We start from the raw sequence: 9,000 nt of genomic DNA on the forward strand, positions 1-9,000 counted from the left end.
GAATCGTAACTTTTCACTTTTGACAGCTCGACTTTTTTATTCGTTCGTTGATCAGTAGCAGAGCATAGACAAATCGGACGATTTATTGTCCTCGGACTTTTGGCTCGCCAATGGAGCGCTGGCATTAAAAATCGCCAATAATTCACTGTATAAGTAGATACCTTTAATTTGAACTAAAAGACAATTTGAAAAACGTTAATGTAGTGTTTCACACTGCCTTTAATCTTAGCGGTAGGTAGGCGCCAAATATCCTAGCCTGAGGGCCCGTTTCAGGTTCTGGGGGCCATGGTGTAGGTACACCGAGTGCAATAGACAAAAGACCGATAAACGAAAATGTAGTCTGTGTTGTGTTGAGTAGGTTTGTGTATAATGCTTCAAATACACTCTATGACGATCGGTCATATATATGTCGAAAAACCCGTTTCTTATGTTGGCGTCCTGTGTCACAGGGTGTCACAGAGTGTAAATACGATGTCATAGCTCTCGTACAATATGTATGTATAATACGTCGGAATGGCATAGATTTGACCATAGACACTAAAACGCTCTTAGCATATATGTGCCCGATCGTCATATAGTCTATTTGAACCAAAGAGATTGGACTCCTCCCCCAGAGGTAGCACACAAATGTCAGTGTGTACTCGTTTTGTGAGAGAAAGTTCTACTTCTCTGAAATTAGGTACACTTTGCTGCAAATGGGCCATACTTGGACATAAAAACGCCCCACTGAGTATTTTTTTTATCAACACAAGCTTACAACCAATTTATGATAAACGTATTTTCATTATAAAAAGTTCCCGCAATAAAAACTTTATAAGGATTCAGGGTAAGAAAAAATAATGCAAAGGGATGTAAGTATTTTATTTTTAATAACACAAAAAACACAATAATATTACGAAAAATTATACACAAATCAGTTAATAGCAAATGGTTAAATATTGGAATAAGAAATATGGTCTTGTTTTTACATATTGTTCTATATAAAATAACATAGCATTATTGTTTAGATAAAACGGTTAAATAAAAAACACAAATAATTACAGTTAATTACGAACAAAAAAAAAATTATTATATTACCTACCTATTTACACATGTGTATTTTGAAAATATTTTATGAAATAAAAATATAACATGGGTTCGTTTTTGACATATTGTGTATAAAATTACTTGTTTATACAAACCTATTAGAGACAAAATACAGGTAGGTATGTTGAAAATTTGATTATATAGTTAATTACAATATTTTATCTATTTAACTCACTTTTTTTAACTCTCATTTTACTTTAACACTCATTTAACGTCACTTTCCGAGAAATGCTTCCCACACAGTAATGAATATTTAGATGGCACCCAGCTCTCCCGCCCGACTGCATCAATCCACAATTTCCGAAGAACTTTATTTTTCGGAAATCTGAAATAATTTAATTTATACCTATAACATTATAAAATTGCTACATATACTCCATTACATACTTCATATAAATACAATTTTTTGTTTGGTATTCTTAAAAATATATTTAACTCTGAAATGAAATATAAAATCTATGTGAATAATGAATGTCATTAACTAGCACTAACAGTTTTTACTTTGAAAAAGACATCGTATATTTTGGGTTCAAAATAATATTATGCATACGGCCCTGGATTTTTCGCAATAAACAACCATTTGACGTTTGATGTAAAAGTTTTGAATTGTTATTGTAAAAGATCTTTTAGGAAAAACTATCAATGTATAAATAATTAATAGTATGCATATTGTTCCGAAATGCTGTTACTCATTTGTATTCTTCCATTAATAAACATTTTTTTACCGAATAATAACGTATAATACGTATAAATCGAGAGAATAACAATATCATATCCGCCATGTTGTTTTACCACACGAACTTGAAGAAGCTCCAGAATACCAACATTACCAACTGTCTTTCTCCGATTCGTATTTTTTAGTACATAAATGATAGCGTGTTCCCTCTCCAGTCTTTCAATCTCTTTGATTTGAACCCTAAGTTAAATGCAATAATACTTTTTTTTGTCTATTTTCAATTAATATTTTGGAACCTGACACATACCTGTTATCAACAGGCTTTTGTTGATTTTTAAATAAAAACGGGCTGAACCACTACCCTGATCTCTATAAACAATTGAATAAAACACCTGATCTGTCCCTGCTCAACTAGGTTAATATTTTATTCGTGAGTAAAGGCCTTCGTCCGGTGCGTGAAAATCACTTACTGGGCGGAGGTGTAATTAAGATAAATTTTAAAGTATAAATGATGATGGATGAAAGAGATAATTTTAAGACTAAATATAATATAAAAAAATATAGAATTCAAATGTTGTAAATTTTGCCGCGCATTGCGCAGCGGTAAAATCTTCACGCGCCGGCGTCAGGGTCAGGCTCGTGATTTGCCGAATCCAAAGATCATCCGATCAGATTTGGCTAATCACGAGGGCTCTTGGTAAGTCGGCGTGGGTCCGGAGGAATTTCAAAAAGAAAAGAAAGTCACTAAGCGTCCCTTGTAAAATGTGTACGGACCTGCGACTCTAATTGTAAAAACTAAATATATAAAACTGTAAAAAAGACTACAAAATAATCTTGTCCAAGAAAAAGATTAAAATATATAACACTAAGACCCGCACAAGAAAGTGAGATAACCGGGGTTCTAGCGGCTAGCTCAGGTATCCATCGAACCCCGGATTCATAAAAAAAGGATATTTTAAATTGAGGAGAAATTAAATGAAACCACGTCTGTCTCGTGCGTAACTTAGTATTATCTTATAATTTACATTTTCTTTACACGTTTACATATTTTGTTTTAACAATAAGTTTCGCAGGTCCGTACATGTTGGAAAAGGGACGCTCACTAACTTTTTTTTTTCAAATTTCACGTACCCACGCCGTCCAGCAAAAAGGACTCTCGTGATTGGCCAAATTTTATCGCGTGATGTTTTTGATTTGACGAATCACGAGGACCACCCCGGCGCAGGTGGAAATTTGAACGTTGCCGGCAAGCGCGGCAAAATTTATTATATATGAATAAGTACTTATATTTAATCTTAAAATTATCTCTTTCATCCATCATCATTTATACTTTAAAATCTATCTTAATTACACCTCCGCCCAGTAAGTGATTTTCACGCACCGGACGAAGGCCTTTACTCATGAATAAAAAAAAATAAAATTACGTAGTTGAGCAAGGAATCAGATTAGATGTTTTATGAAGCCGTTTCTAGAGGTCAGGGTTACGTTTCGACTTATGACTACTAAATGATTATTTTACACCGGGAGAAGCCCGCCTGTAACAGGGGTGTATCAAAAAACTTTGTGGTTTTATTTAATTTAACACACTTAATATATCCTTTTTTTGTGAATCCGGGGTTCGATGGACACCTGAGCTAGCCGCTGAAACCCTGGATATCTCAAACCTCAATAAAAAAACCAAAAATCGACGATAAACATTTTTTTTCAGTGGAATTTTTTTTCAGTAGAATTCGGCATACATATTGTAGCTCTCTAGACCAAGCGGGTAACACAGCCGATATTATATGAGTAATGTTTTAGCATACTAGGCGCACACGTCCAGCATGGTCGCTGTTAGTCACTTCCAATCCGCCAGTCGCTGATGACACGCTCAACGGTTACCGCCACTATGCCTCCAATTTAATAAAAACTAGGAGAAACTCTAAAAATATACCGCTGCGTATTATGAAAATATGCAAAAATAATTATATGAAGAAGCAAAGAGCCTATGGAACTAATTTATATTCTCCTCCTTGGGCCCCCCCCAATATTAATTCCTGAGTGCGCCACTGAAACCAATATCACTTACCATTATCGATACTTTTTTGTCAAGACGTCATATTGGATTATGTTAATATTATACTTTTCCACTTTTAGAGTTTAAAAAAAATGCTAATTGGTGATTAATATTCATTGGAATTTTTGCAATATTTTCATTGCAGCATAGAGATGGAGCATGTAGATATGAAGTATAAAGTGATATTTTAATATTCTTCCTTTTTCAATAAATAAATAATACCTATTATATCGGTAGGTACCTAAATATATACATAATTTTTAAGTTACCTGATCATATGACATTGTTTGGAGTCAGTTTGGAGCCCAAGGTGTCTATTCTATACACAAGGCGGCTATCGACGATAGTTTGTCATATGTATCGAGGTAGGTAATATAACAATTGTCATACTTAATAAGTTAACCATCTAAACTGTCAATCTCGCTCTAAACGTTAACATAGTCAAGAAAGAGGCTCTTAAAATATAGAACTTTTTGACAGTTTAAACTGTTAACTTATTGTACCTAACTATAATTAACCGCCTTATTACATGAATATGATAAACTACCATTGATAGCTGCCTTGCGTATAGAATAGCTTTGCATGTGTCACAAACATCCAACCCCAAGAAGCAGACTTAACAAAAGTACCTAGGTATATTAGTCTATGGATCTACCTTAAAGGGTTCGAAGGGACATGGAAGGGACCCATATTGCTATCTTACCAAGATGAGATTTTATTATTTTTATTTATCAATCACAAATCTCAATCACAGAAGAACACAATATGAGATATGAAAATATAAAAGAAGCGATGGCCCCAAAGATTTTTTTGCTTATATAGAACTCACAAATGGGTTAACTGTCAAACCGAGCTGTGATACTGTGCCAACTTTTTACATTTATTTTATGGTCAGCATAGTCTGGTATCATCATCATGAATATAGTCACGGTTGAAAGATGCTAGCATTTCAACTTCAACCTTGAAGTCCACATGCGAGTTTAATTTTAGTAAAGAGTTCCAGTTGACATCATCCAATGGAGTGTTTATCTCTTCGTAGTTAGACTTGTTAACAGAGATTTCAAGCGGTGGACGGTGTTAATCCATCTCAGTTAAGAGAGTAGTAGTCAGTACTGAATGAGACACTGTTTGCAAAGGGTGCATTATTGAACATTACATAGATACTACATTATAAATGAACTAAACTATTCTTATATCAACTGAAAACGTTGTTTACTTATTAAGTGTTAAGTATAAAGTAGCAGAAGCATATCGATACACCAGTTCAATAGGGGAACAACTCATAAAACCTTGTTCCGAGATAATGGTGTTTGAATTTTTTGCAGTAATTCTTATTTTAATTTTAAAGCCTTGATTTCGATGTAAGTGTATGTTTTTTTGTATTTGATTTAGTGGAATTCATCAATGCACAATGAAATTGTACATTTCAATAACGAATTAACAAATAAATTTGATTATATAATGGAATTACTGATTAATCTTAGAAAGGGTTATTCGATTTTATGACACATTGAAGAAATTTTTAATTATTTTTTTTTGCTGAATTATAAAGAGAAGACCTTTCTACATCAAATGGCATTCTTAACTCAAAACTGATGTATTGATATGCTGGTCATTTCAGGTACGTCTACGCAAGTAGTATTCCGAATCTGGATGTCGCCTCAACGTCAAGAAAACGATCATGCGGTGACCAATCTGTTGACATCTTCCCAATTGATGAGGGTGACGTGTTTAGATTTATTAAAAAACTTAAGAATACTCCTCTTTGGGACCGAATAATGTCCCAACATTTTTTTTAAAGGGCTGTATTGACTTATTTATTATTATTATTGTCACGGGCCCACTTTCATATATATTTAACCTGACAATGTCGAAGGTCACTCCGATTCATAAGAGTGGTACAGAGTCATCAGTGGAAAACTATAGGCCGGTAGCCGTTCTCTCTGCATCAGCAAAAATTCTTGAGATTATCATGCACAGCATGATTTCTCTAAGGATTGAGTCATTTATAATGAATGAGCAACATGGATTTAGAGCAGGCCGTTCAACGGAAACAAACCTGATGGTATTTACTGATTATGTGTCATCAGCACTAGATAGAGGCAGCCAGGTTGACTGTTCTTACAATGATTTCTCGAAAGCATTTGACAGAGTTGATCACGATATTCTAATGGAAAAACTCCAACTAATTGGATTGTCTGATCGATTTCTAGGTTATTCAGGAGTTATTGTAGGAATCATCAACAATACGTATCGTACGGCCTTTATCAGTCACAGGCATTTAGAACATTTTCTGGTGTGCCTCAGGGCTCAAACTTGGGGCTATTGCTGTTCACGATTTTGATAAATGACATAGCATTGGTAATTAAAAATGCTGTTTTTTTTTTTTTGATGACTTGAAACTCTTCATGGAAGTTGTCACCTTGGACGATTGTCGTCGACTCCAACTTGATATAGATAAGCAGGGCAGGCGCAACAAACTGGACTTCAATATAGATAAATGCAATGTTTTATCGTTTACTAAAGCCTCACGAGTATTGTTTTTCCAGTATTCGATGTATGGCAGAGTTCTCGCGCGAATATCATCTGTAAGGGATCTCGGCATTACGTTTGACAGTAAACTAACGTTTAGTGGTCATGTAGACACCATTTTTTGTAAAAAGGCGCAAAAAATGTTGGGCTTTGTCTTGCGTACTTCCCGGGTCTTTTCGGATGTTATGGTACTAAAAATTCTCTATAACTCCTTAGTTAGAAGCAGACTTGAGAGTGGGTCTATTGTTTGGGCCCCGCATCAGTTGAACTACGGCCTTATGGTAGAGAGAGTCCAAAAGAAATTTTTGAGACTCCTTTACTTTCGGCTGTATGGATATTATCCGTGGCTCTATCCGACTGACTTTCTCTTAGGTATGCTTACATACTGTAGCTTAATACTTAGAAGCATGGCCCCCACAGGGGCTGACAGGGCTCTAGCCTAGGGGCCCGGGCTCAGGGGGGGCCCGGCGTGGCGGGTCAATCAGATATTTAAGATAAACACACATCACAAATTTTTCTAACAGTAGGTAAAAAAAGTCGCCTGCGGCGCTATTTCACGACAGAAAATTTTACATTTTAAAAATGAGGTTGTTAGATGCATTTTGATTGTTTTGTGTTGATACTTGACAACTACGTAATTCAAGTAGATGTATTAAAACTACAAAAATCCCCAAAAATAAACCGAAGGTCCTTCTTTACTTTTACCTCTAACACTAACAAAACGCTTCTGTTGTGCGTCACACATGCCATTAATCTTAGCGATAGGTAGGGGGGCCCGCCAAAGATCCTGGCCAGGGGGCCCGTTTTAGGATGTGGGGGCCATGCTTAGAAGGGATCTTTATTTAGCTACATATTTTTTCCGACTTATACGCGGCGTAATTGTGAACTCTGCCATTCTTGGTGGTGTTGGCTCGTGTGTCTCTGATAATTACCTTAGGAATCGAGGGTATCCGTTGTTTGTTCTCCCAAGATGCAGAACCTGCCATTAGTGATGCCAATTGGGAGGGCAATAACCATGTTTAATAAAATCGCTTCGGATATTGATATATTCCACCTACGTGAGGATGAGTATAGGTGGACGTTGTTTTATAAATTCTTAAAATAGGGTGTAATTTCTTGTACTTTTCTAATTATTATTTTTTGTATTTACATTTTTCAACTGTTTAATAACTTAATACTGATCTATCTCTTTTTTACGTAATACTGTTTTAATAATATTTCTTTGTTTCTAAAAGTCATGTTGTGAACGTCTTAAATTAATAATTTGTAATGTTCACTTTATGTAAAAATAAATAAAATTTGAATTCGAATAAAACATTTCAATTACGTAATAACATCATGATGGTTATGCACATATGAAGAAATTAATTAAATTAAATACTCGCTATTGGTCGGTGACACATTAAGAATGCTGACATATTTCTCACAGGAATGTCATACAATTTTTTTGAAATGTTATGAATGTGTATGTACTAGTAAGTACCTATACTGGTACTAAATTAAAAAAGTGTGGTTAGATGCGGAAAGTTCTTTCATATTGAATAATATTGTGTAAACTGTAAACATAAGGCAGTAATCTGCCATAATTAATATTGTTTGTCTGCGGTTTTTGTTGAGACAGCTTTTTGTTTGACTATTTCCAATTAGGGAATAATTATATTAAATTTATAGGTAAAAATTCGTTGGATTTATTAATTGCACATTTAAAAATAGGGATATTATTTATTATGAAAAATAAATTTTACATACTATAATTATATTGTAGGTATAATTAGGCCCCTAGTGTCAAAGAAATGTAAGTATCTCATTTTTCTTTACTTTATAGGAGGTCCGATGCAAGTAAATTTATATTCCACCGACATTATGACATTAACAAGAAGATAATTTCAGAAGAAACGAATTGAACTATCTTTTACCTGTTGTATTATTTGATGTCTTCATCACCTAACGTAAAATTTTATTTTATGTCTAGCAGTCTGTACTGTAACTCAAAATCACTAAAAATTGAAATAGGTTTTTTTGATCTTAAGTGGCCAAATTGTGATAGTAGTAGGTCTATTTTTTAATAACAGATGATCCCACCAAACAACCCCAGCCGCAGGCCGAATAATTCATCTTTACGAGTGGAGGAAATATTAGAAATCAAGAAACTCAATGCAACTTTATATGATATGACCCGCCTGTTTTAATGAAGTTGAGCCTAGTGGATATTATTATCACAATAACAATAACATAACAATGGCAATATACATACCATATACCAAAATTAGGCAGTTAGTTCGGTCATGATGGTATAGGTTGAACATTTTTGAGGAGTATGTAGAATACCCGGCTAGAATTCGAGTTTCAATACTGATAGGTACAGGTACACTACATTATGTATAACAATAATTTGAAAAAATTATTGTTATATGTAGTAACAAAAATGTATCATTGTAATTTTTAACTTGGGAAACAAATCGAGAACTAAAATAATACCTAATAAAATGGGCGTGAAATGAAATGTGACATTAAACAGTGTAATTCCGATGCGATTATGGGAAAAATTATAGTCTTTGTTTCTGCAAGAGCTTTACTCGATTTGATCATTCACACCGATCTTATGTTGATACACTGACTGCATGGCTAACTTCTGACTGATTTCATTCTA

The sequence above is a fragment of the Rhyacophila brunnea genome, unplaced genomic scaffold (genome assembly GCF_057557595.1).
Source record: "Rhyacophila brunnea isolate RB1 unplaced genomic scaffold, BYU_Rbru_1.0 scaffold_19, whole genome shotgun sequence".
Lineage (NCBI taxonomy): Eukaryota > Metazoa > Arthropoda > Insecta > Trichoptera > Rhyacophilidae > Rhyacophila > Rhyacophila brunnea.